Source organism: Esox lucius, chromosome 7, assembly GCF_011004845.1.
Source record: "Esox lucius isolate fEsoLuc1 chromosome 7, fEsoLuc1.pri, whole genome shotgun sequence".
Taxonomy (NCBI): domain Eukaryota; kingdom Metazoa; phylum Chordata; class Actinopteri; order Esociformes; family Esocidae; genus Esox; species Esox lucius.
Window position 1 is genome coordinate 47,405,046 of NC_047575.1, and position 26,127 is coordinate 47,431,172.

The 26,127-nt window shown below is 44.6% G+C and overlaps 1 protein-coding gene across 2 annotated transcripts in view; it reads left to right on the top strand.

Annotated features, from left to right (window-relative positions):
- The first annotated feature begins 1,356 nt into the window (after positions 1-1,356).
- srrm3 (serine/arginine repetitive matrix 3) overlaps positions 1,357-26,127 on the top strand; it is an 87,808-nt gene continuing 63,037 nt past the window's right edge. For both annotated transcript variants that reach the window (XM_029121284.2, XM_029121285.2), the window contains exon 1: positions 1,357-1,545. The gene's annotated coding sequence lies outside the window, so the exon portion shown is untranslated. The remainder of the gene's footprint in view (positions 1,546-26,127) is intronic.

A 26,127-nucleotide genomic window follows, 5' to 3' on the forward strand; every position in this document is an offset into this window, starting at 1 on the left:
CAGTGGTGTTGTTTTCGAAAGGAAACAGTGTTTGGTGTTTAAAACAAGTATGGATTTTGATGTTAGTCTTGGTAGAATTTGTATGTGTGATTAACGATCCCTTTCTCTGCTTTTCACATAAAATAATATATTAAGCTATTTTAGCTGACTTTTTCTTTCTACTTCATGAAAGAGCCCTATTATTTTTAAACCTGACCATATGAGAGGACTGGCGGTTCAGCATGAAGTGTTCGGAAAAATGCTCGTGAAATTGTAATAGGTTTTGAGCGTCCAGTTCAATACCCACCACCACACTATCGACGGAAGAACTAATCGTAATCCCATTCTTGGTTCAGATAATGTAGTTGGCAAGGGCAGGGAAATGCAGTGATCCTTTTCATGGGCGTGAATTGGTTGTCTTCAGAAAGATTGTGCAAGGTGCAACGTTTCAAATGAACTGACATTTTCCAATCGATGTCAGAAACCGACGATGACTGGTAACAGGTAGTTTGCCTGTCTGTTTTCTTTCAGTTCGATTTGAGACAAATCCAGCAAGTGACCAAATCTCTAAGACAGTTATCTCTAAGACTAGATGTTATTTACTGTAGCCCTAGAGTGCAATTACAATAAGATTGATTTCTGTTTGTGGGAGAAAGTTGGGATTATCTTTATTGCTCCGTAGAACAAGGACATTTATAAAAACGTATACAATTGTGCCAATTCCCAAAATAAATATAAAAAATCTCCTAAATGTCCCATAAATAACTAGACCTAAAATTATGCAGAAATCAGGTTTCCCTGCCGCCAATCATTAACATTTCCAAGCATTCCTTAACTATAAGCTCGTACGTACTTGTATGTTTTAAAAAACAAACAGGAAATAAATAATTTTGAAGTCAATGTTTCTGTGCTCTGTTAATAAACAATTCAGAGTATCTGGAGGCAGAATATTTATACACGAGTTGTTTTCAATCCATATAATAGCTGCATTAGATTTTTATATTGATATTCCCTGCTTAATATAACCCTGTATTTATATAGAACTACATTTATTTTCTCACATTTTTTACAAATAATTTAACACATGTTAGAGTTGTGTATGTACCTTCTTCCGTACTGGTCCACTGTGGGAATTGAACAATAACAATGTTACAGTTATCTGGCTGTGCCATTACACCAATCCATCAACCACGTAAGACTTGTGATCGAAATGGTCGAGCTAGGTGGCGCTGTCCGAACGTGCACCTCTTTATAGATCTCGGACAACATCCTTCTCAGCGTCCATGGATGCGTAGTTCCCTCCCACTCAGCAGAGGGTGCTGTGCAGTATTTAGGGCGTGGAGCGCTGTGTTTTTTACAACACCGCTTTGGCTTTGCTGCTGCACAGTGCGCTGTCCACTTCAGCACTAGGCAGGATAACAGTCAGCTTGGGAATCCAGGACCACGGACAAATCTTTCGCGAAAGGACGGCACTGAACATCACGCGGTTTCCGAAATACCGAGACCGTCACTGCCGTCAGCCGTTTGAAGAATAAATTTTTTTACGATTGAGAGAGACGAATTAAGGTAAGAAACATCTCGTAACCTCATGGTGATATAAAAGGAATTAAGTTGGTGAGCTCGCGACAGCAGGGCTGTTCGCGCATCAGTGAAGAATGATAGCTCAATCCCCTTTAGCATACGCAGGCTGGATGAAATAAACAGATTAACTCCGCATGTTTATTTTATAATGTAATCACTTCTGTGTTTGCGTCAAATTAACACGGCAGTCTGTTTTTCAATCGTATTGGATAAGTTTTGCGCTCGAGAACTCTGCGTGTACAAAGACGGTTATTGTTGTTAACCACACTGATCCGTGTTCTGCAGATGTCCTTGTTTTTTTAACTAATCGATTTCCGGAGCTATATAGCCTGCTACGTTTTTTATTCGCAGTTTTACGCGTAGAGAGGCTTAATGTAACCGTTCAGGGATTTGTGTATGGTTTTTTGTAGTAATTTCAACCTAAAATATGAAACAAAGTTCATGGATTTTATGGAAAGAGACGTGTTAATATCATAATACCGTGTAACTATCGTTCATCCTACTTGATTATGATGTAGTAATGTAGATGACTGAATATTATCCGAGCGTCCAAACCCATAGTTATTAAATATTTAATATAGCATTTGGTATCGTATGATTTTGAGTCACTGTCGTGATTGTGATGAATGTCGTACATTTTCCGCCATTACTGATAATGGTACAGTAGCCTTTACGAAAATAAATTGGCTGACGTCCATAGACCATGGATCACTTCAGCACTAGGCTATAATCATTTCGCTCGATGGGTAAATTACTCCAATTTCCCTGTGGCTCCCGAAGCAATTTTCACTGGTTTAGCGGAGGATATCGCTGTGTACCTTGATGAAGGTAGACATTTAGAATAGTGAAATATATTCTTAACGGCATGAATAGATAGAAACAGAGTTTATTGCTTTTCAAACGTTACTGGGCAACTTTTGCTTGTTTAGTGTCTGGTGATCTAGTTGTACAGAAGATGGTAAGATTGGTGTTATTGGATGCTGTTATTTTCTAAATAATGTAAATTGGGTTGTCATACAAACTATTAGGTAGCATTGTATAGGCGTCCTGGTAAGTGTCATCCAGTATTACTGAGATTTAGGGAAGAGTGTGTAGGTGTGTGTTTGTGTGCTGCATGTGTGTGTGTGTGCCTGCTTGCCTCTGTAAAAGAGGGTTTCTGGCAGTCATCCTGTCCAGTCTTGGAGGCCGATAGAGAGATTAGTTCAGGTTGTATTAAGATGAAGCCTCTGGCTGCTTGTTACACACAAGGTGTCAGAGACTCTAGAGTAATCTGTCAAGGTGTGTAATCCAGCCAGAGGTAATCCCTAGTCACCCCGTTGGAACTGGTCACCGACCAAATTGGCACAAACCTCGATTTCTCTGCTTCTGTCTTTGTAAAAAAAAAAATCCATCTTTGCCATCTCTCTTCCCCTCACAGTTCATGTTTTAACTGGTATTCTCCAAATTGCCTGGTGAACAGCAGTTACAGAACAGGTAGCGATGGAACATTGAGGACATATACCAGCTGACTGTACTACTTAACAGCTTTTCAGCTGAGGAGAAGTTTTCTAAATATGCTAAAACAGCACTCTTTATCGACTTTGAATTCATTCAGTGTGCTCAATGAATCAGTACAAGACAACACAGAGAAAAACAAGGAATAGGGATCAGGACTGTGTTTTAGAGAGGAACGTTTCCTCACTTTAACTCATGCCACAGGGCCAATGATTGACCCCCTAGTCTTCCCGTGGGCATATAGTCATGTTACAGCAGCGTGGCCTGACCCGAGGGATCTTCCTCTCCTCGGCGAAGGACGATGAAGATGATGCAGACAGACGCTCTGCTCCAAGTAGAAGAGCCGTGGTAGAGCTGTCAGTCAGCTCTGTCAGTTTGCTCGAGTCGTCCTCACACACAGTGCTCGGTCATGACTTGCTCAAGCAGCTTGACCTTCACCAGTCCATTCAAGCGCCAGCGTCCGTTGCAACGGCAGTAATCTGGAACCGTACCTCATTAGGAGTTAGGATTACAAATTATACTGTTGTTAGATTACATTTTTCTTTTTTGAATGTTTTAATTCTCACAGATATTCTACTATTGTTTTGCTGTACTATAACTTCTTTAGTTTAATCATTTCTGTTTCAAATCTAAATTTTTGTGACATGAGAAGATGTAGGTCACTGCTAGTCTTTTCGGCCTGGCAGTCTTTTTATCTTTGCTTCCAGTCCTTGTGTTCCAAGTCGAGTGCCAACAATTTATTTGTGAATGACCGATTTACAAGGTTGTAAGCTAAAAAAAAACTTTCTATCTCTTTCTGTCTCTTTCTGTCTCTTTCTATCTCTTTCTATGTCTTTCTATCTCTTTCTGTCTCTTTCTATCTCTTTCTATCTCTTTCTATCTCCACTATTGTGTTAACAACTATTTTCTATTCTCTTTCTTCACAAATGAGTTCTGGCAGTTGGTGCCTTTCTCCTCTTTGCTCCATCTCCCAGATTACACCTCCTATTCCTCATACCCCCACCCCACCTCCTCTTCCTCATACCCCCACCTCCTCTTCCTCTTACCCCCACCTCCTCTTCCTCTTACCCCCACCTCCTTTTCCTCATACCCCCACCTCCTCTTCCTCATACCCACACCTCCTCTTCCTCTTACCCACACCTCCTCTTCCTCTTACCCACACCTCCTCTTCCTCATACCCACACCTCCTCTTCCTCCTCCTAATCCTTGCCCTCCCATGTTGTCCTACTTCCCTCATCCCTTGTTCTTCTGCTGACACAGTGCAGCTGCATGGGGGAAGTGGGGAGGGGGAGAGGTAGAGACGGAGGGAGGGAGGGAGGTAGAGAGGAAGGCAGGGAGGGGGAGACAAGGACTGGGGGAGTCAGGGAGGGAGGGAGAGAGGGGAACAGTGTCAGATACTGGGTGGTGGGTGGGGGTGGTTATCTACAAACAACACCCCTTTGACAAAGGCGTTTTACAGGCAGAATTTATCACGGCCCACACACGTCTTTTCCCTCTGTAGACGCGGCTCTGGAATCCAAACTGTAAATGTTGAGGCGCAACGGGTGGCGATGGTAAGTCCCCCTAATTCAAAGAGCGTCATTCTTCCTTATCTCTAAGGCAGCAGAGAGAATGCAGCCCAAAACAGTTCCCCTTCATTCTCCTCAGCACCAAGATGTGTGTGTTTGTGTGTGTGTGTGTGTCTGTGTGGGCTTAGAGGGAAGACAGGCGGTTTATCAATGTTTAGCATTTTCTATATCACATTTCATTAAAAGAGATGCAGTCCAAAGAGCCCAACAAAAATAGAAAGTAAGAAATATGAAAATAGGTTTTTATACATAGCGGGTATTTTATTAGCGTGGGCCTGATGTTTGTCAGGCATGTTTAGCTTGGTGTTGTGAAAAGGCCATGATATTTCAGTAGACCTGACTTGGATGTATTGAGAAAGCAGCAGTGCGACCGCCTCGCGGCGTATGATCCAGGAGGTTTCTGTCAGACATTTCTTTTCTGCGTTCCGTTAATGCAGTCCGTGGTAACGTGTGTGTTTCTGACATGGTGACGAGCCCCCATCCATCTGCCCCAGATACAGCATCCTGGGACTCAACGGCGCTGGTGGCCAAATTAGCACGCCTCTGCTCCCTCCTCGTAACACATCCATATGTCATTCTATTCCCTCCACACACACCTGCATACATATGAGGACTTATATTGTGAGGACCAAAATGTATTTCTGTTAAAAATATATTTTCTCTGACTGACCTCTAACCCCAAACCCTAACCTGAACCCCCATCAGAACCCCTAATTGTAACCTTAACTCTAAGCCTAAATAATATTGTAATATTGAGGTTCCGCTAAAATAACCTCACGTCACCATTTCCCTTGGGTTTCTTAGTAATATATGTGCAAACACACACATACACAAACACACACATACACAAACACACACATTTATCATTGTGTAGGTCTCTTACTGTCAAGTGCAGTGTGTGTGTGTGTGTGTGTGTGTGTGAGATATCTGGCCAACGTCTGTGTGCTGTATTTCTGGAATGGCCTAGTCCTGGAGCCAGTGGGCTGGATCCCCTTACAGATGGGAGAACGTATGTCCTGTACAGTAATTCCCACGTAACCGACTGCAGGAGAAAGCTTGACTGACCACGCCAGATGATTCATCTACACATCTAAACTAGGCCCCGGCTTGATACAGCATTCCACTGATGAAGGCTTTACAAGTCTGTTCATTTGTGTGTGTGTGTGTGCATACGTGTGTGTGTGTGTGCACATGTATGGGATGAGGTCAGTATTGTGTTCGTGATCTAGATATTCCTTTACACATCCTTTAATCAAAATAAGTCTTAGATTCACTCAAGCTGCAAAAAGATATTGGACTGAATTGTCACCAAAGACCCAAATTATTCAGTATTTCCACCAGACAGATTTATTTTGTCTTAAACTATTAGTCTGTGTCCTTCCTGAGCTAGTAGATGTTAAATCAATTCATGAATCAAGCTTCATTCATTATGTCCTCAAATGTAATATTATCCTAATTAAATACTGTTCATCTTTTGGATGAATTGCAAGAACAATGTAAAGCGTATCTGCAGCATGTTCACTGCTCAGCCCATGAACTACCCCCTACACAGCGCACTACTTTGAACCAGACCCTATGTACCCTGGTCAGAAGAAGTGCACTACTTTGAACCAGACCCTATGTACCCTGGTCAGAACAAGTGCACTACTTTGAACCAGACCCTATGTACCCTGGTCAGAAGAAGTGCACTACTTTGAACCAGACCCTATGTACCCTGGTCAGAACAAGTGCACTACTTTGAACCAGACCCTATGTACCCTGGTCAGAACAAGTGCACTACTTTGAACCAGACCCTATGTACCCTGGTCAGAACAAGTGCACTACTTTGAACCAGAACCTATGTCCCCTGGTCAGAACAAGTGCACTAGTTTGAACCAGACCCTATGTACCCTGGTCAGAACAAGTGCACTACTTTGAACCAGACCCAGATGTCCTCACTAGGATAGTAACCCATGGTGAATCAGGAGTAGTGGGGCATTTCTGCTGCTCCTCTCTTATATGAATTGCTTTTTTAGGCTTGGGGTAAAGGTTAGGGTTTTAATGGGGTTTTACGTTTTGAGGTTAGAGCCACGGCTGAAATTGGGTTTTATAGTGATTTTGGGGGTTATTGTTAGAGTTAAGGGTTAGAAAAGGTTTTAGTAAATTGTGATCTGAATTTTTTTTTGTGTCTGTGTGTGTATGTTTATGTGAGTGTCTGTGTGAGTGTGTGTGTGAATATGTGTGTGTGTGTGTGTGTGTGTGTGTGTGTGAGTGTGTGTGTGTCTGTGTCTGTGAGTGTGTGTGTGTGTGTGTGTCTGTGTGAGTGTGTGAGTGTGTGTGTGAGTGTGTCCTTTAGGGATCCCCTCTCTTTTCTCCTTCCCACTGTCTTCAGAGCTGCTTTGAAGTTTCGCCACAGTACAAGAATGAAGGGAAAAGGGACAGAGGAATGGAGGGAGAGATGGAGGGAGAGATGGAGGGAGAGATGGAGGGAGAGGGATGGAGGGAAAAATGGAGGGAGAGAGGGGTGGAGGAGTCAGGGAGAGGGGTGGAGGGAGAGGGGGGGGGGTCAGAGAGAGGGGTGGAGGGAGAGGGGGGGAGGAGTCAGGGAGAGGGGTGGAGGAGAGGGGTGGAGGAGTCAGGGAGAGGGGTGGAGGAGTCAGGGAGAGGGGTGGAGGGAGATGGGTGGAGGAGTCAGGGAGAGGGGTGGAGGAGTCAGGGAGAGGGGTGGAGGAGTCAGGGAGAGGGGTGGAGGGAGATGGGTGGAGGAGTCAGGGAGAGGGGTGGAGGGAGAACTAGATGGAGGGAAAATAAGAGATGAAAAGCATTATCAGAGAGGACTGGTTCCATTTCGGTCCTCAATCTTTTAATACAGACCTTTCTACTTCAGGAGAAAGGGACAAGGAGGGGATAGAGGGGTGAGGAGAGGAAATGAGATCAGGGCAAGAGGAGAAGAAAGGAGAGGGTGAGGGGAAGAGGAGGCGGCACCTCCCCTCATTGAGCCTCTGAATAATAGAGGAGACCGAGGAGTGTCGGCTTCCATTACTGGTTCAGATGATGGCTGTCACTCCTGGCTTGGGTTACAGGGTGTGTGTGTGTGTGTGTGTCGACAGATGGCTGTGTTGGGGGGTTGTTTAGCGGCAGCTGTTCATATCATGTATCTCGTTATTCCTCTCTCACCTCCTCGCCCTTCCTCTTCCACACGCATGCACGCACATGCACGCACCCACACGCACGCGCACGCACGCACAGACACCTGTAAGTGCCATGCCCTGTTCACATTCTAGCTACCTGGAGCCACAGTGAGACGTCACACTTCCTACATTCATACACACCAGCTGCCTTAGGAAAGCAAATGCCTTAATCTTGCCTAATTCCTTGGAGTGTCTGACTCCCATCCAAGGCACGCAGAACCACATTGGGGCTGTTGTGTCTAATATCTACTCCCCTGCTCGCTTTGGAGGGGTGTTCATCTTGCAGTCAGATTAGCGTACCCCTGAAGCGGCTCAGAATCCAGTAATGGTGTTTATTGTGTGGGGGGCGACCCCGCTCACGATGATGCCATTTCGGAGGGTGTCGGAGACACGAGGAAATCTGAACTCATGGCGATGGGTTGCAATGACTCAAGGGTTTGCACTCATTCATACAATTTAGAAACTGTAACCTTGTCTAACTATGACTACTCTCAAAATGATGTTTAAACTGACTGAGATTTGGATGGAGTTGATCCTGGGGCCACAGATGCCCATTCTTGATCTAGCTGCTTAACTCAAGTCAGATTAGATACTTTAAAACAAGTCAGATTAGTTAGCTCTCTAACTCCAATCAATTTAGTCATCTCTTTCACTCAAATTAGATTTGTTAGCTGTCTAACTCAAGTCAGAAAAATCTATCTAACTCAGGTCAAACCAAGCTGCGTTTTCCAAACAGGTGATATAATGTCATGAGGAGAGGGATTGGGAGTTCTGAGGAACCATGGCCCGTTGAGACCCGATCTACTAGCCCGGAGGAATGAATGAAAGAGCAGGAAAAGAGCGTGAAATGTGGGAGGCTATGCATGAGAAATAGCTAAAGAAATGTTGCTCCACTGACATGATCCCCTCCTTTATTTTTCTGGGAACATTCAGGGAATTCATATCAGAAACCTCCTTCTGATCCGCGGTCCTTTCAGACAGCGCCAGGATTCACACTGACATTCTTGGGCTGGACTTCAAACAGTCTTGTCTGTCCAGAGACTGATAATCTTCACCATAGTGACAGGAGCCCCAGTGTTAGCAGAGCCCTTGATTGTATTGTACAGTATGCTCCAGTTCTCATCTATCACAGGAAGCGGTTGTGTTTCCGTATTTCTGGGGCGTTGCAGTTCTCCCCCCGCGACGTGGGTATGGCGTTTTGCACATTTGTGGGTGTTGCCTGGAATGTCAGGATGTTGTGTCATGTGATCTCCCAGACGTCCTTAGAACGTCTAATTTGCTGGCTTTTGCTCCTGTGTAATTCCTAGAGGAGTTGAGGTCTATGCCCACAGGTTGTCTGCTGGACTTAATCAATCACAAGATTATACACTGATTAGCCATAACATTATGACCACTGACAGGTGAAGTGAATAACACTGATACACCCATCAGCCATAACATTATGACCACTGACAGGTGAAGTGAATAACATTGATAATCTCGTAATCATGGCACATGTCAGTGGGTGTGATATATTAGGCAGCGAGTGAACATTCTGTCCTCAAATTTGATGTGTTAGAAGCAGGAAAAATGGGCAAGCATAAAAATCTGAGCGACTTTGACAAGGGCCAAATTGTGATGGCTAGACGACTAGGTCAGTTAATCTCCAAAACTTCAGCCCTTGTGGGGTGTTCCCAGTCCGCAGTGGTCAGTACCTATCAAAAGAGGTCCAAGGAAGGAAATGCGGTGAACCATCAACAGGGTCTTGGGGGCCAAGGCTCATTGATGCACGTGGGGAGCGAAGGCTGGTCCGTGTAGTCCGATCCAACAGATGAGCTACTGTAGCTCAAATTGCTGAAAACCTTAATGTTGGTACTGAAAGAAAGATGTCAGAACACACAATGCATTGCAGTTTGTTGCGTATGGGGCTGCGTAGCCACAGACCAGTCAGGGTGCCCATACTGATCCCTGACCCCTGTCCGAAAGTGCCTACAAAGGGCAGGTGAGCATCAGAACTGGACCATGGAGCAATGGAAGAATGTGGCCTGGTCTGATTAATCACGTGGATGGCCGAGTGTGTGTGCATTGCTTACCTGGAGAACACATGGCACCATGATCCACTATGGGAAGAAGGCAAGCAGTGTGATGCTTTGGACAGTGTTCTGCTGGGAAACCTTGGGTCCTGCCATTCATGTGGATGTTACTTTGACACGTACCACCTACCTAAGCATTGTTGCAGACCATGTGCACCCTTTCATGGCAACGGTATTCCCTGATGGCACTGGCCTCTTTCAGCAGGATAATGTGCCCTGCCACAAAACAGGAATGGTTTGAGGAACACAACGAGTTCAAGGTGTTGACTTGACCTCCAAATTCCCCAGATCTCAATCCAATCGAACATCTGTGGGATGTGCTGGACAAACAGGTCCGATCTACTTACAGGACTTAAAGGATCTGCTGCTAACATCTTGTTGCCAGATACCACAGCACACCTTCAGAGGTCTAATGGAGTCCATGCCTCGACGGGTCAGGGCTGTTTGGGCAGCAAAAGGGGGACATACACAACATTAGGCAGGTGGTCAGAATGTTATGGCTGATCAGTGTATTCTGGGAATGTACAAGATGTTTATATATCAGTTTTCTCACCACATCCTTGTACTGTTTCTGTTGTCTTTAGTGGGTTTGCTGTTATCGTTTAGTTTTCGTTATTTTATAACACTGTCTTTACCTTACAAATTGGTCATTGAGGAAGCAGTGTGCTTTGCCCACTTGTGGGCATTGCCAAGGGCAATTATTTTTGATGAATGTGTATTGACTGGGAGATTAATGAATTATTACAGTGCTTTAACAGCAGATTTAGGTGTTAGAATTCAACAGTATACAGTGCTCATAGGTTTGCATACCCTGGCAGAAATTGATCATGCAAAAAAAACCTGTCTTTTATTTAAGAACTGGGATCAGATGAAGCCATTTATTATCACACAGAAATCACCAAAATGGATCTGATCAAACATGTACATACTCTTGAATGTTTGGCCTTGTTACAGACACACAAGGTGACAAACACAGATGAAAATGGCAATTAAAGTTGAATTTCCCACACCTGTGGCTTATTAAATTGCAATTAGTGTCTGTGTATTAATAGTCAATGAGTTTGTTAGCTCTCACATGGATGCACTGAGCAGGCTAAATACTGAGCCATTGGGAGCAGAAAAGAACTGGCATAAACCTGCGTAACAAGGTAATTGAACTTGATAAAGATGGAAAAGGATATAAAAAGATATCCAAAGCGTTGCAAATGCCAGTCAGTACTGTTCAATCACTTATTAAGAAGTGGAAAATTCAGGGATCTCTTGATTCCAAGCCAAGGTCAGGTAGACCAGGAAAGATTTCAGCCAAAACTGCCAGAAGAATTGTTCGGGATACAAAGAAAACCCCACAGGTAACCTCAGGAGAAATACAGGCTGCTCTGGAAAAAGACGGTGTGGTTGTTTCAAGGAGCACAATACAACGATACTTGAACAAAAATGAGCTGCATGGTCGAGTTGCCAGAAAGAAGCCTTTACTGTGCCAATGCCACAAAAAAGCCTGGTTACAATATGCCCAACAACACCTTGACACGCCTCACAGCTTCTGGCACACTGTAATTTGGAATGACGAAACCAAAACAGAGCTTTATGGTCACAACCATAAGCACTATGCTTGGAGAGGGGTCAACAAGGCCTATAGTGAACAGAATACCATCCCCACTGTGAAGCATGGTGGTGGCTCACTGATGTTATGGGGTGTGTGAGCTCTAAAGGCACAGGGAATCTTGTAAAAATTTATAACAAAATGAATGCAGCAGGTTATCAGAAAATACTGGCAGACAATTTGCATTCTTCTGCACAAAAGCTGCGCAAAGGACGCTCTTGGACTTTCCAGCATGACAATGACCCTGAGCACAAGACCAGGGGTCAGTTCATTTTGTTCTTTGTTGCCATGTTTTGTTTTATGATTGTGCCATTCTGTTATAACCTACAGTTGAATGTGAATGCCTGCTCACTCATGTTTTATTTACAAATGGTACATATATTACCAACTCTCCAAGGGTATGCAACATTTTGAGCACAACTGTAATTAGGTATTAGCATGCTTCAACAATAGAATAAAGAATTAGAATTAGAACCCAACCAACCAATCTTTTGTCATCAGTCCATGCTGAAAGAACAATATAAATAATGCACGGCACAATGACTACGCAGAAGAAGAGAGACATTTAGATGGAACCTTGAAAGTCCAGGATTAGCAGACAATTCATTAAATGGCGTGCTCAACCATGGCTTCAAATGGCAACATTTATTCTTCCCATTGACTACTCTTTCCGACTCAAATGTGAAAGTAGAACGTTATTGGGGTCATAAATGTCTCAATTGCTAATAGACACTGTTAGCCTATAACTGTCCTGCTCAGTATCGCCGGCTCAGCACACAGCCCAGTGGTACCAGCAGCATCCTGAACTCAGTAAAGGTCTCTGAAGGTGATTAGTGAATCATTTAGAGGCTCTGTGGGACCTGCTGGTGGAGTGGGCAGATTGCGTTTTCTTCACGCCGGTAGATACAATACAAAACAATGCATCCTCTTAGGAAAGAAATGAAGTAAACACTGCAACCCCCATCAAAGTATCACTTTGTGACAGTACCAGACAGTGTTATAACACATTATGACAGTACCAGACAGTGTTCTATCACTTTGTGACGGTACCAGACAGTGTTATAACACATAATGACAGTACCAGACAGTGTTATAACACATTATGACAGTACCAGACAGTGTTCTATCACTTTTGTGACGGTACCAGACAGTGTTCTATCACATTATGACAGTAACAGACAGTGTTCTCTTGTTTTATGACAGTATGAGACAGTGTTCTATTGTTTTATGACGGTACCAGACAGTGTTCTATTGTTTTATGACGGTACCAGACAGTGTTCTATTGTTTTATGAAGGTACCAGATAGTGTTCTATTGTTTTATGACGGTACCAGACAGTGTTCTATTGTTTTATGAAGGTACCAGACAGTGTTCTATTGTTTTATGACGGTACCAGACAGTGTTCTATTGTTTTATGAAGGTACCAGACAGTGTTCTATTGTTTTATGACAGTACCAGACAGTGTTCTATTGTTTTATGACAGTACCAGACAGTGTTCTATCACTATATGACAGCACCAAACACTGTTGTTTCACTGACAATGCTAGATAGTGTTCTTTCACTTTTTAGACAGTACTAGACAGTTTCCAATTCAAGGCTGCTCAGATGGGCTTCCAGAACTCAGAGAACCACATCGACCTAGCGCTCCGAAACACAGACTGAAGTGTGAGGGAAAGAGTTGGACTGAAAGTACTGCCGGTGTGCTTGAGTGCGTCATGTAGGGAACATGTGTATATTTACACGCACACCAAGTCGGGCTTTCATTATCAGCAGAAAGTCTGTGCCATCTGACGTCGTCTCCATGTCAGCATGTTGGGCTAAAGCCGCTCCTTCCCGAACACAATTACTTAATTGGCCATAAATTACAGAGTGCTGTCTGGGAATCTTGGTTGGCACGCCCTTCTGATCCACCCTTGGGAGAGGAAAACAAGCATTGTCCTACAACATCCAATTCACCACTAGTATTTCACTGTTTCGTTTAGTTTTTTGTCTGTTGTTTTGAAAAGACTCTGTTCTCTTCCATTATATCGTTTTTGTGGCCAATACCCAGAACGTTTATTTGGAACATAAGCTTGTCCGCATCTCTAAGTGAATATATTATTATTGAGCCATCAACGGGGATGGGGAATATGTTGTACTTTTATAAATCGCGATATTGTCTTTGGTGTTTTCAGCCCCATCAACAACAACCACGTGCCGCCACGTCTCTCCCCTCTGCAGCAGGCGACACACTGTGGAACACAGTGTGTGGAACACAGTGTGTGGAACACAGTGTGTGGAACACAAAGAATCCACACTATTAAAGTGTGCAACACACAATTCTGTTGTGCTGCCCCCTTGGGATCCTTACAGTATTGCATTCTGAGCTCCCTGGATATTCCCAGCTCTACAGACCACGGAGCCAGTTCAGCTCCTCATGGTTAACCCCGGACCTCCTCTGTTGGAGGTGGAGGAGTTGCGTCATGCGTCAGTGCAGCTCCCAGAAGGAGAGGCCATGTTAATGCTGCTAGCGGCCCCAGGCGACCCCAGGCGGCCCCAGGCGACCCCAAGCGGCCCCAGGCGGCCTCGCCCTGTCCAATCTCTTTAACAAGGAGACGTTGTCTTCATTGCTCCCTGTGGCTAGCTCCTTGCGTGGAAAATTTACGTAAACAGGCTGGCGCGCATGCGCTCTCACTCTAATTGGTTGCTAATTGGTTGATAGCCATGGTATGAGACCCTATACAACAGGTATAACATCTCATTACTTTTTACTGTCCTAATTGTAACACTAGATATGGCAGGACACAAGCGCAGGGAGAACAGAGGACATTTAATAAAATAACTTAACCAAAAGGAAACACTACAAACGAGGCAAGACAGAACAAATTGAAACATAAGGCAAACGCCAAACAAAGACTGACAAGATACACTGGGAAAGGAGGAACTTAAATAGGAACAGTGACTGGGGAAACATGTGAGGGAGATCAACAACAAAACGAGAAGATCCAGTGGATCTGGATCTGTGATCCAAACGAGGGAGAGAGGGCTTTGTATCTCAGGGCGTGACACTATAATAGCATTGGGAAATAGTTTATTAGAGAAATTAGCAATCTCTTTTTTTATATTACCAGTATACCACAGCTGTGGTCATATACCACACCCCCTCGTGTCTTATTGCATACATATACAACGGCAATCAACCAATCAGCATTCAGGATTTGAACCACTCAGTTTAAAAACACCCCCACACATCCACACAGGTAGGCGCTGGCAGGTAGATTGAGATAAAGTGGGCTGTTTTACTGATGCTGTTGTATTGATGTCAGAACGTTTGTCTGCCGGCAATATAGACCTGCTCTTTACCACCGCCGCTTGGTTAAATCACCGACCCGATGAAAAGAGCCGGAATGCAGGAATCTGGGGGCGGGGCCTTCGCTGCGCTTTGTGAGACTCCCGGTGCTTGTTAAACCACTTCTGTGGATCTTTTCTATTTTAAGGGGACGGATTTTGAAGATGAAATTGGAAAGGTTGACATGCCTGGTTTATTGTTTGGGACATTTCAAGCATTCGCAGTCCTCAGCTTTCAGATCTTTCATGACGTTCCACAGATATTCTACTGGTTTTCTAATTGATTAGAGGAACGAAGAAGCCATTTAGTAAACGTGTTTGAGACCACAGGCTTATATGTCTACAGAAGTCATTTGGCGCAATCTGTCAGAGACGTTTCTGCAACACACGTGACTGGCTGACTGGCAGAGAGGACATAGAGAATAGAGGAAGATAAAAATGAAAAAGAAAACAGTAGGAAGGAAAGATAAAATAATTGAGAAAACGAAGCAGGGAAGGGAAAGGCAGAACCAGAGAGAAGTATTCCACCGTGGTTTAACCCAGCCAGGTTTGGTCCGCCTCCCCAACGCTCCGCTGGTCACTGAAGCAGACGGCCGGGGGAAATGAGTGTTAAGGGCGGCCTGGCAGCAAGGTTCTCCAGGAGACCTCCGTATCAGATTGGTGGAGGTGGGCGGATGAGGCCGTGTGACTTCTTCCAGCCCAGTGGAGAGGAGACAGCCCTCGGGCCCCCGCTGCTGGTCTGAGCCTGGCCTCCAGGGGCTGTTCTCCAGGCCTGGTTATTAACACTGCCCACTTTGACTGGCGGCTTACCTGGCCTTCTGTGTCCTGATCCACTGCAGGATGAGAACTGTCTGTCAGGATGTCGGCGATCTAACAAAGGCTGGATAATAACAGGCAAAGAGAGAGAGAGATACAGAGAGAGATGAGATACAGAGCGAGAGAGATACAGAGAGAGATGAGATACAGATGGAGAGGCAGACAGAAAGACAGAGCAAGAGGCAGCTAACAAAGACGCATATCTGTTCTGAGAGGAAGGCGATACAAAGAGAGTCAGACAGAAAGAGAAAAGACTGAGAGAGATAGAGAGACACGGAGAGAGAGAGACAGAGAGAGAGACACAGAGAGAGAGAGAGACACAGAGAGAGAGAGACAGAGAGAGAGAGCAAGACACAGACAGATAGTCAGATAGAGACAGAGAGTGAGAGAGGTACTCAGTCAATTCCCAGTGTCAGTACTAATTCCATATTTCTAGGAAATATTATGTCTCGGTGAGATACAGTATGTGATTAACACAGCCTGAGGGTTATTTCGTGCAGCCAGCAAAGTATTTCCAACAAATATAATTTACAGAATATCCGTTATAATTTACAGAATATCTGTTATAATTTACAGAATGTGTAATCGTTATTCATGTACCGTTATTTAGTTTTTAAAATGTTCTTTATTTGATGAAATGTATAATCTGACTTTTGTGCAACAGCAATGATGTTTTTCTTGTATTTGTGATTAATGCTAGATTAAAACTGAGGTGAATTGTATTTCATGATCATATTGGGATTTATCTGTATTTACATACCAGTAGAGAAATATCTACTAATTGTGTTTAATTTCAAGACATCAATCCGAGGTAGATTTAGAGTTTGAGAGAAAAAAGGGGTGAGGGAAAGGGGAGAGAGAAGTGGGAGAGGAAACGAGGTGAGAAGAGAGACAGGAACGGGTGAGAGAAGAGAGGAGCGGGCAGGGTTTCACAGAAAAGAAAGATGCTGAGACGGATGAGACAGAGAGATGGATGTGACAAACAGAGGAATGAGATGGCGAAAAAGATTTTTGTTATGTTTTTTTCCTCTTTCCTATCTTCTCCTTTCCCCTCCTCTCTTCTCCTTTACCCTCCCCTCTTCTCCTTTACCCTCCTCTCTTCTACTTTACCCTCCTCTCTTTTCCTTTACCCTCCTCTCCCTCTCCTCTTCCTCCTCTCCCTCTCCTCCCTCCTCTCCCATGTCTGATCAGTATTCTGCCTCTGTCTCCCCCAGACCAATGAGATGTCCCACAGTATAGTTTCAGCTCTCCTGGGTGGTTTGGGAAAGACTGGTGTCAGGGGAAATTTCATGCTTACTGCTCTTTTCTATTAAGGAGGTAGAAACAGTGGACAACCCTCCTCTGGGATCACCGCTGGAACCATGTGGAGCATAAACTTTATATAGGAGAGGAGAGGAAAAGGAGGGATGGACAGGCAAGAGAGAGGAAGTGGGCGGGGGAGGGGAGAAAATGGAGGGGGGATTGGGAGCAACACAAACCCTGGAAGGTTTGATACATCATAAGAACCCAGCAACAGTTGAATGCTACCTTGCTCTTAACAGAGGGTGCACACATAAAATAAAAACCTGACTGTCTCATTCAGCTCTGTACACCACCACAATGGATTTGAAATTAAATGACAGAGACGCAGTTGAAGTGCAGACTTTCAGTTTTAATTCTGAACAAAAATATTGTGTGAAACGTTTAGGAATTGCAGCCATTTATATACACAGTCCCCTTATTTCAGGGGCTCCAATGTAATTGGACAAATTATCATAAATGAAATAGCATAGCATAGCATCATCTTCCGCTTATCCGGGGCCGGGTCGCGGGGGCAGCAGTCTAAGCAGGGATGCCCAGACTTCCCTCTCCCCAGACACTTCCTCCAGCTCTTCCGGGGGGACACCGAGGCATTCCCAGGCCAGCCGGGAGACATAGTCCCTCCAGCGTGTCCTAGGTCTTCCCCGGGGTCTCTTCCCGGTGGGACGGGACCGGAACACCTTCCCAGGAAGGCGTTCCGGAGGCATCCGAAACAGATGCCCAAGCCACCTCAGCTGACCCCTCTCGATGTGGAGGAGCAGCGGCTCTACTCTGAGTTCCTCCCGGGTGACCAAGCTTCTCACCCTATCTCTAAGGGATCGCCCAGCCACCCTGCGGAGAAAGCTCATTTCGGCCGCCTGTATCCGGGATCTTGTCCTTTCGGTTATGACCCAAAGCTCATGACCATAGGTGAGAGTAGGAACGTAGATTGACCGGTAAATCGAGAGCTTCGCCTTGCGGCTCAGCTCTTTCTTCACCACGACAGACCGATACATCGACCGCATTACTGCAGAAGCTGCACCGATCCGTCTGTCAATCTCCCGTTCCATCCTTCCCTCACTCGTGAACAGGACCCCTAGATACTTAAACTCCTCCACTTGAGGCAGGCACTCTCCACCAACCTGAAGTGAAATGTTCATTTTTATTACTTTGTCTACAGCGCTTGACATTAACTTTTTGGGTCACCAGCCACTGTGGCTAGTAGTTTTCTAAAGTTACTAGCCACTCAGCATTTTCACTAGCCATAATTTTGTTGTTGGGGAATTACATTTTATTTGGTACAAACCCGATTCCAAAAAAGTTGGGACTCTGTACAATTGTGAATAAAACCAGAATGCAATGATGTGGGAGTTTCAAATACAACATAGATGACATATCAAATGTTTAAACTGAGAAAATGTATAACTTTAAGGGAAAAGATTTTAAGTTGATTTTAAATTTCATGGAATCAACACATCTCAAAAAAGTTGGGACAAGGCCATGTTTACCACTGTGTGGCATCCCCTATTCTTTTTATAACAGACTGCAAACATCTGGGGACTGAGGAGAAAAGTTGCTCAGGTTTATGAATAGGAATGTTGTCCCAATCTTGTCTAATACAGGCTTCTAGTTGATCCTCTGCCCATCTTGACTTCTGAGAGACACTGCCACTCTGAGAGACTCTTTTTATACCCAATCATGTTGCCAATTGACATAATAAGTTGCAAATTGGTCCTCCAGTTGTTCCTTATCTGTACATTTAACTTTTCCGGCCTCTTATTGCTACCTGTCCCAACTTTTTTGGAATGTGTAGCTCTCATGAAATCCAAAATGAGCCAATATTTGGCATGACATTACAAAATGTCTCACTTTCAACATTCTATATGTTATCTATATTCTATTGTGAATTAAATATAAGTTTATGAGATTTGTAAATTATTCCATTCCTTTTTTACTCACAATTTGTACAGTGTCCCAACTTTTTTGGAATCGGGTATGTATAATCTGACTATGGTGTGCTACATCTTAGCCTGTCTTGTTCCCTGGTTCAGTCACTATTAGGCAAAGGTGGTACCCACTCTACCAGACACCCCTCTGTGAAATACTTTACATAATGTGGCTACACACTTGAAAAAGACAACTATTATAGTGTTAAATCTGCCCTGTTGTCCATTTCCACTACTGCTGCATAATACAATGTCCTCTCTAATATCAACCAAAATATGCAAGCAATATATATATATATTCTTAACATAACCTAGAACTTTTAACATATTATTTAAAAAGAAATATGAAATCACCCATCAGCTTTATAATTAATCGCAGTCAATATTATTGTTGTCTATTTTTGTTATGCTATGTTCTTGTTTATATTGACTTGCATGAAAACGAAACAGAGCTGTATTTATCAAGTTATTTTCCCCCATCTTTGCCTTGAAGCCACATCGTTTATCTTCCTCGACTTCCTTCAGCTGTACTAGGCTCTACTGCTGTCGCTGATCCAGCGTCTTCACGTTCATATGTTTATATTGTTAGTAACTTACTTATGTTAATTATCTATTTTTGTACTCTATATATTGCATATATAGCCTAATATATTTGGTGATAGTACATAACCTAATCTTATGGTCTTTGTACCAGTTATCTTCGTTTGTCTCGCAATTGCTCTTTAAAAACAAATCTGTAATTTTAAGCAACTAGAAGTCACCTGAAAAGTAAAACATTTTTTTATGCGGATTAGATTTAGTTTGAGGTTATTAAGTTTTAATGGAATATTTTGACATGCTTGGATGTAAAAGAAAACTTGGATCCACTTGTTTTCCTGACATTACTCATCTCCTTGGTGTCTGGACCCATGTGGTCCTGTATGCAAGGTTGCCAGATTTCATTGACCGTAAACTGTATTCTGCCAAAGACTCCAGAAAAAATCGACCCACCAAAGCCCCTTAAAAATAGTCCAATTTAGTAGGAAACACACGCCACCTGGCAACACTGAATATGGAAAAAGTTTCCTCCTACCGTCTTTTTAGGTGCAGTGTTTCGTTTTCTATATTAGTACAAAATCATGTTTCACCATGCCAACACACAGAAGCGGTGCAAGCTTTTGGGAAAGCTGTTGCCTTTGAGCTTTGAATGCAATAAAAACCCTGTGTATAGATATATAGAATGCCCCCCGCCAAAGGGGCTAGTAAGAGTGACAGCGTTACACGCCACAGCCAAATTCTACCCGCATTTGGCAGGTGGGTGGGTGCCAATGTCAAGCCCTGACATATGTGAATAGAAACTAGATCTGTTTAGATTACAAAAACTCTCTAGGGACCTACACAGAAGAGGATGCGAATGGATGTTTACCCCACATTTCACACTTGCTTTTCTAGTCCATTAAATGAAACACTTCCTGGAATCGCAATTATTGAGACAGGAAGTTGATCCCCTAGTAACACCAGTCACCACCAGGTGGTGCTAACAATATATAGTGGTGTTAGTGGTGGTGTTAGTGGTGGTAGTGTTAGTGGTGGTTTTGGTGTTAGTGGTAGTGTTTGTGGTGGTGGTGTTAGTGGTGGTAGTGTTAGTGGTGGTGTTAGTGGTAGCATTTGTGGTGTTGGTACTGATGTTAGTGGTGATGTTAGTAGTAATGCTGGTGGTGGTGTTAGTGGTGGTAGTGTTAGTGGTGGTGTTAGTGGTAGCGTTTGTGGTGTTGGTACTGATGTTAGTGGTGATGTTAGTAGTAATGCTGGTGGTGGTGTTAGTGGTGGTAGTGTTTGTGGTGGTGTTAGTGGTAGCGTTTGTGGTGTTGGTACTGGTGTTAGTGGTGATGTTAGTGGTGATGTTAGTGGTAATGCTGGTGGTGGTGTTAGTGGTAGTGTTTGTGGTGGTGGTGTTAGTGGTGGTGTTAGTGGTGGTGGTGTTAGTGGTGGTGGTGTTAGTAGTGGTGGTGTTAGTGGTGGTGGTGTTAGTAGTGGTGGTGTTAGTGGTAGTGTTTGTGGTGGTGTTAGTAGCGGTGGTACAGGTGTTAGTGGTACTGGTGTTATTGATAGTATTGTTCGTGGTGGTGTTAGTAGTGGTGGTGTTATTGATAGTATTGTTGGTGGTGTTAGTAGTGGTGGTGGTGGTGGTGGTGGTGTTGGTGGTGACCACTATCCAGTTCTAACCATAACCCGTTCTAGCCGTAACCCATAAAATGAATCTTGCAGCGTTCTTTTCAACAGCCTCTCCTTTAATGAGGTCTTGTAGCTATCCGCTCCTAGAACCAGAACCAGGGTTCCTCTCAGTGCGGTGTTACTGAGGTCAGAACTGATGAGTACAGCAATTTTCTAAATGAGATGGAAAAGCAGGGAGCACTGCTCACCCGGGACTTTGGCCCAAATGGAGACAGGAAACAGATGGCTACACACACACACACACACACACACACACACACACACACACACACACACACACACACACACACACACACACACAGACAGACACACACACACACAGACAGTTCTGGATTGATAATACAGCCACGGCAGCTTCCCTGTGGGAATGGAGAAATTGAGGAAGTCAGCTATGAGCACTGTCTGACTTACATGGAGAGATAGAGGGTGGAGAGAAAGACACAGAGAGGGTTTTGGTGGTGGTGTTGGTGCCATTGGTAGTGGTGGTGTTAGTGGTAATGGTCTAGTGGTGCTGGTAGTGGTGCTGGTGGTTGTGGTGTGTTTATGGTGGAAGTGTTATTGGTGGTGTTAGTTGTGGTGTTAGTAGTGGTGGTACTGGTGTTAGTGGTGGTACTGGTGTTAGTGGTGGTGGTACTGGTGTTAGTGATGGTGGTGTTAGTAGTGGTGGTACTGGTGTTAGTGGTGGTACTGGTGTTAGTGGTGGTGGTGGTGTTAGTAGTGGTGGTACTGGTGTTAGTGGTGGTACTGGTGTTAGTGGTGGTGGTACTGGTGTTAGTGGTGGTGGTGTTAGTAGTGGTGGTACTGGTGTTAGTGGTGGTACTGGTGTTAGTGGTGGTGGTGGTGTTAGTAGTGGTGGTACTGGTGTTAGTGGTGGTACTGGTGTTAGTGGTGGTGGTGGTGTTAGTAGTGGTGGTACTGGTGTTAGTGGTGGTACTGGTGTTAGTGGTGGTGTTAGTAGTGGTGGTACTGGTGTTAGTGGTGGTACTGGTGTTAGTGGTGGTGTTAGTAGTGGTGGTACTGGTGTTAGTGGTGGTACTGGTGTTAGTGGTGGTGGTGGTGGTGTTAGTAGTGGTGGTACTGGTGTTAGTGGTGGTGGTGGTGTTAGTAGTGGTGGTACTGGTGTTAGTGGTGGTACTGGTGTTAGTGGTGGTGGTGGTGGTGTTAGTAGTGGTGGTACTGGTGTTAGTGGTGGTGGTGGTGGTGTTAGTAGTGGTGGTACTGGTGTTAGTGGTGGTGGTGGTGTTAGTAGTGGTGGTACTGGTGTTAGTGGTGGTACTGGTGTTAGTGGTGGTGGTAGTGTTAGTAGTGGTGGTATTGGTGTTAGTGGTGATGTTAGTAGTGGTGGTACTGGTGTTAGTGGTGGTGGTGGTGTTAGTAGTGGTGGTACTGGTGTTAGTGGTGTTGGTGTTAGTGGTGGTGTTAGTGGTGGTGTTAGTAGTGTTGGTGTTAGTGGTGGTGTTAGTGGTGGTGTTAGTAGTGGTGGTGTTAGTAGTGTTGGTGTTAGTAGTGTTGGTGTTAGTGGTGGTGTTAGTGGTGGTGTTAGTAGTGGTGGTGTTAGTAGTGGTGGTGTTAATAGTGTTGGTGGAGCAGTATCCACCTTTTATGTTCCAGATGTTCCTATGTTCTCATTATAGCTGCTATTTTTAACCTGCTGTAGCAGATGGCCTCATTCCGCTCAGCCTGCATAAACCATGACTAGAATGTCCCCCTCTCTCCCAGGCTATTCCTCTCACCTTTCTAGGTGGAACATGACCCCCCATCCTCCCAGAAATATTCTAGCTTTAGAATTGACTTTTCTCTGCTGCTTTATTGCATCCAGTGGCGTTTCCAGTGTACTGGCCTCAACCTCTAGTTCCGTAGTGTGCCGAGGATAACCTTTGAGTTGCCAAACTAATATCCCCTCTTGAGGGAACAAGCTATTCACCTGACCTTTATGAGCTGTCTGTCTGTCCCTTTTCCCATCCTCTTATCCTAGTCTCTCTCTCTGTCTATCTATTGATCATGTTGGCATTGAAACGTTTGCCAAAGGAAGTGAAAACCACCACCGCAATAAAAATGAAATAACGATCTTAATAATCGGATATTATCAGTAATGGGTTACTGACTGGTAAAGATCCGGTACTGAGGTACTGTGTGGTGAATATCTGGTACTGAGTTACTGTGTGGTAAAGATCTGGTACTGGGTCACTGTGTGGTAAAGATTTGGTACTGAGTTACTGTCAGATAAAGATCTGGTACTGAGTTACTGTGAGATAAAGTTCTGGTACTGGGTCACGGTTTTGGTACTGGGTTAAAGTACTGTTTTAACATGTCAAGGGAAAATAAATCAATAAGCAAATTAAAGAGGCATGTGCAGAAAAAAATCTTTATAAAATTCCCTGTCTGTTGACCAGTTTGTCAGTATATGTCGTTCTCCCACCATGATCCCAAAGAAATCACACATACAGTATATAAACCACACACGTCTGTATTTACAGTAGCTCCAGCAACAGTCCCAAGTCTTAGCTAACCCTTCCTTAGCGGTGGCCAGAGGCGACGGATGCAGAGGAACTCGTTTCAGAATGCAGTGGCTCTTTAATCTCATTGACAGTGGACCCACAGCTGTCATCAGTTGCCGGGTGTAGAGACACACAACTGTCAGAGGGAACGGAAATATCCTGAGAAGTGAACAAAGCCTTTTGTTCTAATGGTCCTCCTGTAGCGCTGCAGCTGGCCCATTCTCCCAGTCTGTCAGCCATTTCACAACTCTGTCACAGCGGGCAACCTTTAGACACACACACACACACACACACACACAGAATTCTGATAGGGATGATGGGGAGATGCAATGCACTTCTCTGTATTCAAACTCGCTTGTTGGCATAATTGTGTGTGTGGATTAATCCACATGTGTGTATGTCGGTCAGTGAGTGTCTGTGTGTTTATATGAACGGCAGACTATGAGAGGTGTTCTGATGTGTCTTTCTCTGCGTTTTATTTGGCTTGGTGTTGTGGCTGTTATTGCAGTGTGTTCTGGCTCTCAGATTGGGTGTCTGAAAGGATGACAGACAGATGCACACTGGCATGTCCTGATTACGAACACAGAGGCATGTTATAGAAATGTGTCCTGACTACGAACACAGAAACGTGTCCTGACTACGAACACAGAAACGTGTCCTAACTACGAACACAAAAACGTGTCCTGACTACGAACACAGAAACGGGTCCTGACTACAAACACAGAAACGTGTCCTGACTACGAACACAGAAACGTGTCCTGACTACGAACACAGAAACGTGTCCTAACTACGAACACAAAAACGTGTCCTGACTACGAATACAGAAACGTGTCCTGATTACGAACATAGAAGCGTGTCCTGACTACAAACGCAAGCGTGTCCTGACTACGAACACAAGCGTGTCCTGACTATGAATACAGAAACGTTTCCTGACTACGAACACAGAAACATGTCCTTACTACGAACACAGAAACGTGTCCTGACTACGAACACAGAAACATGTCCTGACTACGAACACAGAAACGTGTCCTGATTACGAACATAGAAGCATGTCCTGACTACGAACACAAAAACGTGTCCTGACTACGAACACAAAAACGTGTCCTGACTACGAATACAGAAACGTGTCCTGATTACGAACATAGAAGCGTGTCCTGACTACGAACACAGAAACGTGTCCTGACTACGAACACAGAAACGTGTCCTGATTACGAACATAGAAGCGTGTCCTGACTACGAACACAAGCATGTCCTGACTACGAACACAGAAACATGTCCTTACTACGAATACAGAAACGTGTCCTGATTACGAACATAGAAGCGTGTCCTGACTACGAACACAAAAACGTGTCCTGACTACGAACACAGAAACGGGTCCTGACTACGAACACAGAAACGTGTCCTGACTACAAACACAGAAGCGTGTCCTGACTACAGGCACAGAGGCGTGTCCTGACTACAGGCACAGAGGCGTGTCCTGACTACAGGCACAGAGGCGTGTCCTGACTACAGGCACATAGGCGTGTCCTGACTACAGGCACAGACACGTGTCCTAACAACGGACACAGGCGTGTCCTGACTACAGGCACAAAGGCGTGTCCTAACTACAGATACAGAGGCATGTCCTGACTACAGGCACAGAGGCGTGTCCTGACTACAGGCACAGAGGCGTGTCCTGACTACAGGCACAGAGGCGTGTCCTGACTACAGCCACAGAGGCGTGTCCTGACTACAGGCACAGAGGCGTGTCCTGACTACAGGCACATAGGCGTGTCCTGACTACAGGCACAGACACGTGTCCTAACAACGGACACAGGCGTGTCCTGACTACAGGCACAAAGGCGTGTCCTAACTACGGACGCAGAGGCGTCCTAACTACAGACACAGAGGCATGTCCTGACTACAGGCACAGAGGCGTGTCCTGACTACAGGCACAGAGGCGTGTCCTGACTACAGCCACAGAGGCGTGTCCTGACTACAGGCACAGAGGCGTGTCCTGACTACAGGCACAGAGACGTGTCCTAACAACGGACACAGGCGTGTCCTGACTACGGACGCAGAGGCGTCCTAACTACAGACACAGAGGCATGTCCTGACTTCAGGCACAGAGGCGTGTCCTGACTACAGACACAGAGGCATGTCCTGACTTCAGGCACAGAGGCGTGTCCTGACTTCAGGCACAGAGGCGTGTCCTGACTTCAGGCACAGAGGCGTGTCCTGACTTCAGGCACAGAGGCGTGTCCTGACTACGGACATCACAGTCCGCCGTCTCTAAATCCTGTTTAATATGATAATCTAATTTTCAAGTGAGTGGAGCTTAAGATGGCTTTTCCTTTTCCTAGTAACAGACATGCAGTTATGACATTTCTGATGTTATTTTTGGTAAATGATTTTTGGTCATAGAGTAATGAAATTATATTTAGGGGAATTGAGAGTACATTTCAAGTACACGTTTGGAGAAAATATTGTTACACAGATTTCATCTGACATCTGTTGAGTTGTCTGACATTATACTGGATTTGGGTTAATGATGAACCCAAATCAAGTGAAACACCATTTTATAGATTACTACAATTCAGTTCTGG